This window comes from Peromyscus maniculatus, chromosome 16 (genome assembly GCF_049852395.1).
Source record: "Peromyscus maniculatus bairdii isolate BWxNUB_F1_BW_parent chromosome 16, HU_Pman_BW_mat_3.1, whole genome shotgun sequence".
NCBI lineage: Eukaryota > Metazoa > Chordata > Mammalia > Rodentia > Cricetidae > Peromyscus > Peromyscus maniculatus.
In genome coordinates this window covers 67,749,102-67,761,918 of record NC_134867.1, presented here as the reverse complement: position 1 = coordinate 67,761,918, position 12,817 = coordinate 67,749,102, and the positions used below count along the sequence as shown (strand labels likewise).

The following is a 12,817-nucleotide window of genomic DNA, read 5'->3' as shown; positions in this document are numbered from 1 at the left end:
TTCTTCTTAATTTTGGGGTATTGTCATACACAGAGACATAGAATTGAGGCAGACATAGGGGAGAGGTTATCCTGGGACTCCCAGTTTGGCTTTGGGGACACACACATCAGCTTATAATAATGCACTTGGTAAACTGGTTCCTTCACTTGTACATGCTGTGAGCACATATTCCTCTCTAAACAATGCACCTAGAAACTGCCAGAGCTCCTTACTTCTCCCACTTGAGTTGGCTATACATACGACAATTTCTGAATAATGGTATCAATTTCTCTTTTCTTGGAATCAATCAAGTTTGGGCAGTTTTTACTCAAGTACAATCCCAAAATATTGGGGTATGTAGAATAGAAGGACCAATCCAGACTTACTTGGTTTGGGGTGCATGTGTAGTATGTGTTCTAGTAACCTTTTAGGGATACCCCCTTTTTACCATCTTATAAACACAATTGTTTACATATGATTAAAATCAAATGCCTAATGGAAAGAATATGAACACTAGAGAAAGTATTGTATAGCATATTAGTCAAAATAGAAAACTACCCAAACAATATCCCTTAGTGACTAAACTCTGTCTCTTGGATCCCATAAAAGGAAGCCATGAACAATAATTGAGGCACTTGAACACTCTCATTCTTGTGGTCTTTTGTCATTTTGACAGTGTCTCATATAATACTGCTTTGGCTTTGTTCCAAATGATGTCACCTTGCTTCTTTTGAAAATCTGTGTGCATCCTTATTTTCAATTCTTTGGATAATAGGCCTGAAAACACTGGACCCATACCCCAACCACCAGTGACAGAATGAGGATCAATCACTTTATCGAATTATTGACCAGAATAGTTTTGCTTGGGAAATCAGTTTTACTTTCTTTTATCACAGGGAAGAAAGTCAGGAAATAATAAACACCACTTAATAACTCTGGAAGCAATAATATAAGGCTTTATTTCAAGAGTTGTTAAGTTATGCATGCCTATAATCTGGGAGCACTAAGAGATGAAGACAGAAGTCTGATGCTAGCTTGGGCTAGCCTGGGCTATATATATATAGGCTGCTTTCAAAAAGAAAAACAAAAGGAAACACACACACAACATCGAACTTAGAAACAACTGTCAGAATCAAACTGATTTCATTTTGCCAACAGGAATGGGGGAAATTCTGAATAATAATTATTAATTACTTTAAAAAACAAGCCTTTGTGGAATTTTTTTTTCATTATTTGTGAGACAGGGTTTCAGTATCTACCCTGACTGGCCTGGAATTTTCTATTTCACCCAGGTTGTCTCTGCTTCTTAAGTGCTGGGATTACAGGTATATGCCGCCACATCTGACTCCAAACACACATTTTTATGATAATTTAATAATTTTAAGCCTGTGAACATTCTACTTTAATACAGATATTTTTGATATACATGGGGAAGTAATTAACTTTTCCCAAAGTTTTTATTTTGTGGGAGAGTGGGGAGTAAGACAGAAGCAGTGAGAATGTTCTATAAGACAAAGACTTGGGTGAAACAGAATTCTCTTCAAATGATTTGTCATTAGTCCCTAGTCTTTTTTAAATTAATAGCAGGTGTTTAACCCATAAGATTAAGAGACACTTGGCTACTCTTCAATGCCTCCATTTTAGCTTCTTGGTGACCCATCCCTACAATGGGAGTTTAGCATGCCAAAAATGGTAAGTGAAAAGTTCCACAATATACACTGGAACCAAATCAAATCCTTTGTATTTACTATTTTAGATGAATTGCAATTTTACTTTATTAATTTGTATAACTAATTAATAATCTGTATGCTCAAACATCTCAATATTATGCAAAATAAGCACAGCTTAGTTATGCATAGCAAAAATCCACTGGGCTTTCCTAAGGAGAAAAAAGGGTTACTGGTGTACTTCTTTCATATCTAAATCTTCTCTAAGAGACATCCTGAATGATCTGTCAGTCAGTTTGCCTGACTTGTAAGTCATAAAAATGTGAGCATTTAGTGACCATCCAGGCCACAATATATCATCATCCCCACTGTCACACCTGAGCAATTATCACTGAAATGACAGACCTTTGAAAACCTAAGTCATATCCACCAACTCATTAAATCAATCTGGGCTCAGTGAAAGATTGCATAGTTCGTATGGAGACAGAATGCTGGATGCCTTTTCTCTCATTACTTCGCATGAGCCCTGGGAAGCAACATTTCTACTGGGAGTCCTTTAATTGTCTCTATACCAAGAAGCCCAGCTGTGATATGACATTCATTCTCTGCTTGGGAAAGGCCATGAAATTCAGACAAAGGGGAAGTGGTAAAGCTGACAGCCTCACTCTGAAGTGAATGAATATTTAAAAACAATGCTGTCATTGCACCTGACTGGTAAATCATGACTTGAGAAGCTCAAATCGAATAACTTTTTCACTTATTTTGCTTCTGACTTACGAATGTCTAAACAAAGACTACTTTAGCCTCATAAGCCTATCATTTCCACTACAATCATCTACCATGTTCTAGATAATGCCAAATATTAACAACTTGCACTAAAAAGTATTGTATGTGTATCCTTAATTCTTATTATTCTATTGCTTTTCTAAGTGCATGAACTAGGGTTATAATTACTGACTTTTCTATTTCCTAATTATAGGGATTTTATAGGTAATTTACTCATATTATATCCATCTTTCCTCTTCTCTAAAATGAGGGCCTATGCTAAACCCAAATGCATGTTTTATTTAACCAGTAATTCACAATCAAGTCAAAATTTACCATCTTATAATAGTCAGCTTTTTAATGTTTAAGGAGCAGGTGTTTTCCCCAATAACAAATTCATATTTTTTTTATTTCGTTGGGAATAAAGCATATCTCTCGACACCAGGAGCAATCTATTTGAATGCAAGACCATGGATGGCTGTGCCATCCAGATAGGATATGTGTTCTCCAGTTTGTCTCAGCTTTGCAGCCCAGAACCACTCTGTATTCTTACATCTGGCATACTCTGCTTATTACATTGTCTCATCCTTGTGCACATGTTCACAATGTCTGGATTCCAGCTTCTAAAATGTTTATGATTCATTACTGTATTTTCAAGAGAGGTCAAGAATAATTTAGTTATGAAGTAAGATGCTTGATAAATTCCTAAATTGTGTTTATTTTTAATTCCTAAGATGCTTGATGGTTTGGGGTGCATTGAAGAGGCTGGCACTTTCCTGGCTCTCAGCTGGCATCCAGGCAGATCTGAGAGGCTAAACACAGTTCTTTATCACAGAGACTTCTCCAATATAGTTCCTCTCATCATCAAACCAGGAAGGAGATTTCTCCCTCCAATCTGTATATAGCCTTTATTCACGCAATGAAAAGAAAATACATTTGAAAACACAAAGTTGCAAAAGAGATAGTCCCTGTTTCTAGTAGTTCACAGTCCAATTCGAAAGTCAAATAAAAAGTTATTATATTTACTCTATAAAATGTCTTTAAATATGTTAAGATGTTCTTTTTCACTATCTAGGAGATTATGTGTATATATTGGACTATATTTACTTAAGATAATAACTGACGATTTCAACAACTTATTTAAAACTTTTGTAGTGTAGCTAATGGCATACATTTCCCCCTAAATGTTGCTAGTGTTAACTATTGTACCAAAGTAACAAGGAAAAAGTCATTGTGAGGCATGCTAATCAATTCATGTTTTTAAAAACATTTGTTTGTCTTCTTTATGTAAAGTGAAGACTGTTAGTGAAGAAAGTACACCACAGATCTAGGATAGGTGATTTGAAAATGCTCTAACCCAATGGTTGTTAATGGAGATTGCTTATGGAAAATATATTAAATAAGATAAAAAACAAACAAAAAACCACAAACAAAACAAACAAACAAAAGCCAAGTTAGCTCTTTTTATTTCTTGAGGTTACCACAGCCTAGCACTTACGTTACTCCCTCCTACCTCTGTATCTCTCAGCAAAACACATTCCAGCACTATAAAGAGTCACACAAATTCATACAAAACAAATTATAGCTCAATAATTCATTCACAACCTGGAAAGGATATAAACTCTTAGAACTATAAGACTCTATACAGTCTACTTAATATGATTGATACCAAATCTCTCATTGGACACTAATGAGACCTGTAATTACTGAAGGAGTAGCATGTGGTCTTTAATTAGGGGGAAAGTGTTTTCACTGCTTTGTTGTGACATTTTTAGCAGGGGGAAAAAGGGAAGACTATTCATATGTTTGGTAGAATCACCCAGTAATTTTTCTCTATAAACTCTCTCTGAAAAATTCTCCATATTCTAGGTGTGTGTGTGTGTGTGTGTGTGTGTGTGTGTGTTGTGTATGTGCATAAATAATACCACTTATACATACGTAATATGAGTAATTAGTTTCTTTCTTGTTGAAGAGAAAGTCATAGATGTACTATTTTTGATGTCTTAGGAAGGAAAATGTAACCATGTTATTTTTATTTATGTTTTGAGGATCAGACAATCCTATTTAAATTATTCGGTCAAGTCATTTTTTTTGAAATTGTAATTACAACATTTCTTCCTTTCCTTTTCTCCCTCCATATCCTCATATATACCACTCTCCATTACCCTTCAATTCAAATTTATAGCCTCTTTTTTTTCACTAACTGTTATTGTGTGCATATATCTATGTGTACACCCCTCCCACACACACACACCCTGCTCAGTCAATATAATTTTACTTGGATGTGTGTTTTCAGGGCTGACCATTGGCTCTGGATAACCAATCGGTGTGCTCCTCCCTGGGAACACCACCTCTTCTCCCACTCCCAGCTTTCCTCAGTGGTCTGTAGCTCTTTGTGCAGGGCTGAGACCTTGTGAGCTCTTTTTGTTTCACTTTGCCATGCTCATCGGTGTAGTCCTTGTTCAGCTCACGCTTGAGTGGTCATGTTGGTGAGACTGTATGAGTCTATCTTCTACCATGCATAGAAGACAGTCTCACAGGAAATCACCTCATCCTCTGGCTCTTACAATCTTTCAGGCCTCTCTTTTTCAATGTTTCCCAAGCCATATCAGTGAGATTGTTTTGTAGGTGTTTCTGTTTGGATCAGGCTCCTCAATTCCGCATTTTAATTGGTTGTGGTTTTCTTTAGTGGTCTCCATCTGTTGCAAAGAAAAGTTTCCTTGATGAGAAGTGAAAACTAAACTTATCTGTGGGTAGAGAGACAGATGTCTATAGATTTTTGTTAGAGACTATTCTGGTTTAGAAAACTAGAGGTTGTAGATTATCCTCCAGTAGCCATGACTTTGTTAGCACTGGGGTTTTGAGTATGAGTCATGGTTTCTCTCTTGTTGAGCAGGTCTTAAGTTTAACTAGAGAGTTATTGGTTATTGCCAAGGTATGTGTACCACCCTTATGGCTATTGTGGCATGCTGGTCTTTCACATGGTTCACAGGTGTCACAGCTGGGTGGGACTGTCTGTTCTCTTCCCTTGTAGTCTTTCACGATACCTTCTGGTACTATGAAATTTAGTTCTCAGATAAGGAATATTTAGGGTAGTTTAGCTCAGGGGCCTCTGGCCTTGTTTCTGAAGTACATAATGTCTTCAGCCATAGGGATTTACCTAATACCTTTGTGGGAAAATAATAATATGTTTTGGGGAGTCTCTTGGACAGTTCTTGCCAACATTCCAAAAGAGTTCTTTTCATGTCTGGTATTGGGGTTTATGTTAAGAGGTCTGTGGCTCTTAGAGGGAGTACTATCAGCCCAGATGTGAAAGGTTTAATAAAACTATATTTGTGTATTTATACATTGAATTATGTGTATTACATTTTTAGGTAGTTAATAATATTATGATTCCTTGTGGTCCTTTCAGTTATATATATTGTTATTTTACCCTCCTCTCTCCTTCTTCTGTATTTACCTCCCTCTTTTCTGAAGATTCCCCTTTTACTTTTCCCCTATCAAATCACTAAATCCTGGTATTTACCTTTACCTTCTGTATTTACCTACCTTCCCCTCCCTCAAGAGCCCCTCTTTCCCATTTCCCCGATCATATCACTTTAACAGCTATTCTTGCTAGCTTGTTCTTTGGTTATTGAAGATGCTATTGATTTTTCCCCCTGTATCTTGGAGTTAAAAAGAAAAATGCTCAACTTACTGTGTATTTTTTCCTTCATTATTGCTGACCAGCAAGATATTTAGAGTAAAAGGTTTCTCCTCATTTACAGAGACAAGATCAGAATGTTAACATCTTAGTAAAGAGCACTTGGGCCAGATAGGAAAGAGAAACATGGCTACAGATGCCTTGATTAGGACTAAGAGAAACAGCACTCTCCATTTCATGATTCCAGATATTCCACAGTTACGTGTACACTGAGCAGCTAAGCACTGCAAATTTACACCTTGCTTGTACATCTGGATAAATGTAGTGTGGACCATAATGCTGGTGTCTACAATGAACTTCCAGACACCTGGGGTTTTTCTGAGTGCCAATGCTCCAGCTGTTTCATCAGGTAATTGATTCCTCCAGGAGAATGATTCATTTACATCTAGTTTAAGATCTTCCACTAATATTTATGGGAACTACAATTTGAGATTAATTTAGTGTCAGTCGTTATAGTAAAACTGTGGTTATTTTCCTTTGTTAGGCTCCAGCCAAATGTCTAAATGTGTTGAATGTAAAAACATTGTAGGTAGCAGCATTTCCAGCTGAAGGCAGAGGCAGTGGTTTGCTGTGGAGTTTTATTCTGTTATCTTCTTGCAAGAAGGGGTTTGTTCAGTTCCTGTTTTGATTTATCAGTCAATAAAATGATAAATTAGATTTTAAAATCTGTTGGATAGGTATGTAGTAAGAAACTGCAGTGATGAGAAGAAACTTTTAGTACAAGCCTAATAGAGGAAAAGTCATTTGGATCTGGCTAGGATAATTCCCAAAGTGAAAGGGCGCTTCAATCAAGTCTGTCATTGACTTGCTTACTGTGGTGTCATAATTTGCTTCTTACCAACACTTTGTGACCAAGTGAATCAAGGGTCTAGTTGAATTGCTAACCCTCTATCATATGTCAGAACCAATGTTATTTTGCCAGGGTGGGGGAAAGAGTAAAACCTGAACATCATAAAAAAAATCCTTTATTTATTTATAATGATAAAAAGACACACTTATTTCTTACTAATTAATGTGTTATACAATAAATTTCTAAACTTTACACTATATTTACTGGCTGTCTTGATGAATCTCCTATTTGAAATAATTTCTTAAGTTCAGAAGTTTAAATGTTAATTAACACCAATTTTATGGTGCTTAATATAATTTTATTAGTTGCTTCTGATGTTTAGATCCAAAAATGAGAATATGAATTTCTTTTCTAGTAAAAAGAGATTTAGTCTATCTATCCATCCATCCATCCATCCATCCATCCATCTATCTATCTATTATCTATCTATCTATCTATCTATCTATCTATCTATCTATCTAATCTATCCATACATCACCTATCTATCTATCTATCTATCTATCTATCTATCTATCTATCTATCTATCATCTATCTATCTATCTATCTATCCATCCATCTATCTATAAACCCTAACTGAGTAGTGACAGTAGTAGGAAGTGAGTGGGACCTTTAAAAAGGCAGTTAGGTCACCAGGACAGAACCCTCATGAATGAAGCAGCCCCCTTAGGAGCTCATTGGAACTTTCTATGAGAAAAAGACATAGCCAGAATCTCTCACCTATGAACTTGAAAACAGCTTCTAAATAGACATGGAAGCTTTGCCTTCTTACTTTGGGACTTCTGTGTCTTAATAACTGTGAGAGGTAAGTTGGTTTTTATGGGCCACCCAGTTTATGGTAGGTTGTTATACTATCTCAAATGGACTAAGACATGAGTTAATACCAGAATCCCTGAAGAACTTTCATGACCACAAAGCAATCATATGATTTATTGATTACATGGGAATAACCTTGAAAGTAGAGAGTAATGTTTTTAAAAATTATGCTGGCATAGAAACAGAGAATGTTTAGGGCAAAATTTATATATAGTCATTTCTTGCATAAATTCAGATCATTAGCCACTTAGGATTGCATGATTGTAATCCTAAAATAGTTTAAAGGTTTTAATACTAGTTTATATTCATGTTTTATATATATGTTTGTATCATATATGTATATATATAATAAACTATAATATTGATTTCTCACACTTGAGTTGTTGAGTGTAGTCCCAAACTGGCTCTCTCTTATGATTCAGTATATGGGGCTAGGTACCTCAGTAGTTCCAATCTGGTACCAAAAACCTGATGGGTTCTTAGAGATCTGCTGCTTCTTACCCAACAATGAAAGTCTAGCAATGGTGATTCAGTTATTATCAAAGGAAGCAGCCGCAGCCGCAGCCGCCGCAGCAACAGCCGCAGCAACAGCCGCAGCAGTTCAACTTAGTAGTAAGAAGGAAGAACCAGAACATAGTTATAATCTGATCAAAATTCAATAGTGTAAAAAAGCTCAATATTCAATACTGGAGCTTATAATCTTCTGTCTTCAAAAGGTTTGGTAATATCCCCTCTTCTGGCTCTGCCATCTCACCACACATAACTTGTCTAGCAGGCTCAGGCATGCTCCATTCCATATCATCTTCTGTCATTGATGGATGTCTTATTGTCTTGGTGTCTTCAATATTCTGTATCTCCACTGAAACTCAGGTTGCTCCTTTACCAATGGTCTCTCCATATGACTGTGGTTGATATATTGTGCACCCCAATAAACTTATCTGGGGGTCAGAGAACAGAACAGCCACTAGATAGACATAGAGACCAGAAAATAGTGGTACACATACCTTTAATCCTAGCATTCCGGAGACAGATATCCATCTTGATCTCTGTGAGTTCAAAGCCACACTGGAAACAGCCCGGCAAGGTGACACACACCTTTAATTCCATCACTTGAGATCTTATGTCTTGCTTGGGAAAGACACATGCCTTTGATCCCAGGAAGTGATGGCAGGAAGCAGAAAAGTATATAACGCATGAGGACCAGGAACTAGAGGCTTTTTAAGCTTTTGGTCTTTTAGCAGCAGTTCACCCGAGATCCATTCAGGTGAGGACTCAGAGGCTTCTAGTTTGAGGAAACAAGATCAGCTGAAAAGTTGGCAAGGTGAAGTTGGATGTGGCTGCTTCTGTTTCTCTGATCTTTAAGCATTCACCTGGCTCCCGGTTTGTTTTTATTAATAGGACCTTTTAAGATTCATGTTACCTATGACCCCTTCAATCTTGCAGCTTTCAAGACTAGTACCATGTGGGAGATTCCTACACATAACCAAGTTTGATGTGTGGCTTGTGATACAGCCTTGGCTCACCCTGGACCACAGCTTCTGTTTGCTGACCCTGAGGAAATACTTCCCAGAAGATTTCACCTCAGTGGTGCTGGTCTCTTATCAATCATGGCTGATTTCAGCCACAGATAACCAACAAGAATTGTTCCAGTAAGGAAAGATTTCACTTGCATGGATTCTTAATTGAAAAAAAAAAATCACACAAAAGGCCTAGATAGTCTTTAAAACTTCATAAGGTAGGCCCCTATTGTCTGCATTCATTTTAATATTCTTATCTTCCTACAGAACAGCCCATTACATTCTGAGACCTCAATGACTTTTTCAGTACAAATCTCCCAAATCCTTTCACAATTCTCTGCCCAAATAATATGGTCTTGTCCATTAGAACAACAGTTCTACATTATCTGGTATCAACTTATGTCCTGGTTTGATTGTTGGCTGCTATGATACTGACCAAAAGCAACGTGGAGAGCAGAGTTTATTTCATGTTATAGGTTCTAGTCCATCATCCAGGGAAACAGGGCAGGAGCTCAAGGTAGTAACCTGGAGGCAGGAACTGTAGCAGACACCATGGAGGAGTGTTACTTTCTGGATTGCTCCAAGACTCATGTCGAGCTATCTTTCTTAAACAATTCAGGTCAACCTGACAATTGATGGAACCATCTACAGTTGACTGGATTCATCTACATCAACAAACAATGGGAAAAATATCCTACAGACAAGCCCATTGGCCCATATGATGAAGGCAGTTTGTCAGCTGCGATTCCCTCCTCTAAGGTATGTCAATACCTTTGACAACTGAAGCTACTATGATGAATGCTTTTACTAAATGATAAGTTTTGGGAATATGATTTGTAAAGAGACTATCAACACCTATACATACAGAGACAGCCTTTTATTCACTGAGTCATTCATGTAGGAAACATCACTAGTTCATTGTCTATAGTTGAGGCAGTAGGCTAGATCTGGAGATAATATGATCAGAACAGATAAATGATGCAACCTCATTGCTTTTAGGCTTTCTGTGGTAAAGTGTCCTTAGTGGACAATATAAAGGAGATATATTAGAGAGCAGAGATTTTACACTGCCAAAAATCCACAAAAGCATTTGTCATCAAGTGATAATTCTGTTGAGATTTAAAGGCAAAAGGGAGCTAACTCCTCATAACAAGGGCACAGACTAACTACAGCAGTTTTCTTAGGACTGACTTGATGCCAGCTGTCATCCAATTCAAATATGTGTAATGAATTTGGCAGACAAGTCTTGGTAATAGTGTGGATTTTTAATTTTTTTCTTAGTATTTTTCTAGTGTGGCAGGTGAGTTTAAAAACTTAATTGATTTCTTTGGAGACAAAATTAAGTCTGGAGAGATTGAAAAAATTTGAGGCAAAAAAAGATTTTTAAAAAAGCTGAATCTGAAGGGGTGGGGACTGACAGGATTAAACAGGTGCTTGATGCAATGTGTGGAACAACTTTAGACTCAATGACTGCAGAAACATGGCAGCAAATGGTCTGACTTTTAAAAGTTGATTTAAAGTTTGGCTGGGTGAGCCTAGTCAGATAGAGAGCAATAACAGTACAAGGAGGCCTCTCCCTTTTAGTTTGCACATATATCTTCAAAGTATTTCTTTTGTATTTTTCTCCCATTTCTATTCACTTTCAAGAAAATAAGCTAAGCTTACTTTATATCACAAGGTAAGTTAGCTATCGTACTGTTTCGTACTGTTCAAGTAAGTATCCTAGCATCACCACCTAGACTCTGTAGAGCAGATTTAAATATCCCTTCTCATTCAGATCTCCTCCAACTAAGGGATAGTGATGGTAACAATTATGTGTGTGTATCTGTATGTGTACACATGCATGTTTATGTGAGGAAGAGAATTTAACTTGATGTTCACCTCCACCTTCAAGATTTAAAAAAATCATGTTAGTAAGGAAAGATAATCACATATATAATAATTTAAAAATAAAATGTTCATCTAAATTTTTATTTGTCTGAGAATTAAAAGAGGAAGGGTCAGTGTACTAGATTGATCATTAAGGATAAATAAATATAACTAGCAGTGGACATGATGCTACCATAGATTTAAATCTCTAAAAGTCTATAAGCTAATAGCTCTGTTTTGCTCAGTTGGCCCATGTGGTTAAAATAATTTTCTGCGTCAATGGCTTCTGTTACTTTACAGTGATCTGTATAGGATTCAACCCAGTGCTGAATGATATTATTGAAAAAAAATTAATGACATCTATTAAATTACACCCTGAACTAATTCCTAAACAGAAAGTGTGACATGGGCCTGAAAAGACAAAGCAAGTATCTAAATGTCAGCTGGCTACAAAAGTAAAGGAGAAAATGACGTTTTCAGGCTTATTGTGGCTATCATTGTTTATATCTGCTGCTGTGGGATGTTCTGTATGCTAAATGTGTTGCTCTGATTGGTTAATAAATAAAATGCTGATTAGCCAGTAGCCAGGCGTGGAAGGCTGAGTCAGGAGACACTACCAGCCGCCACCATGAGTACCAACATGTAAGATACTGGTAAGCCACGAGCCATGTGGCAAGGTATAGATTTATAAAAATGGGTTAATTTAAGATACAAGAACAGTTAGCAAGAAGCCTGCCATGGCCATACAGTTTATAAGTAATATAAGTCTCTGTGTGTTTATTTGGTTGGATCTGAGTAGCTGCAGGTGAGAGAGATTTGTCCTGACTGTGGGCCAGGCAGGACCAGAAAAACTCTAGCTACAATCTGCAGTGAATATAGACTTCTCAGTGGCTCATGTACAATGTCATGAAGTTCTGACTTTCTTGTTCTTCCTTTTCACAGAGTGCTTCCCTATATCCATCTCCTCGCTAGGATAATAAAGCTCTTCATGTTCTAATTGCTTGATGGGGACCCACATGGCTAGAGTAATAATGAGTTGGCATACAGCCTCAGTTTCTGGAAAGCTCTGTGGATTCAGGGAAGTCACAAGGTTTTCTAAAATGAATTCATTTTTGCTCACAATTGATCCCTCAGGGAATGTCAACCAAAGAAGGACGTGGCTTCAGGGGTTAGTGGACAGACCCCATGATCTGGAGAGGAACTTTGTTCAAGTGAGGGCATGTCAGCCTCAGAGCCATTTACAGATGAATCATAAGGTCCTCCAGTTTTAGTGAAGTGCTGCTGAAATGTCTTGACATGAGCTGGTTGTGTAACATAAAATCACCTTTCACTGACTCTAAGCTTGCAAAGCATTCACATTAGAGATTCCGTTGGAAGCTTGCCTAAATGTTTAGGGGATTATTTCTACAAATCCAGGGTACATGGTGTGAATATTAATTCTCTCATGAAAAGCTGCACAGTGGTAAAGTTTTCTGTCAGTATCCAAAATGAATCCTCAGCAGAACAAAGGCCAAGTAGCTCTAGTCCTTGCAGAGAAGAGAGGAAATTTTGTGAACTGTTTTTCCTTCAGTTCTTATTCCTATTGATCTCTTCTGAGATGTGGCTCATTAAGTACATAGCTACAATGTTCTCTCTGAATTCTTGTTTGCTTGT

General features: G+C 37.1%; 1 long non-coding RNA gene across 1 annotated transcript in view; it reads left to right on the top strand.

Moving 5' to 3' along the window:
- The window catches only part of LOC143268938 (uncharacterized), a 174,215-nt gene that overhangs the window by 102,046 nt on the left and 59,352 nt on the right, over positions 1–12,817 (top strand). Inside the window, exon 5 of the long non-coding RNA XR_013045184.1 lies at positions 9,915–10,054. This is a non-coding gene — a long non-coding RNA (uncharacterized LOC143268938). The remainder of the gene's footprint in view (positions 1–9,914; positions 10,055–12,817) is intronic.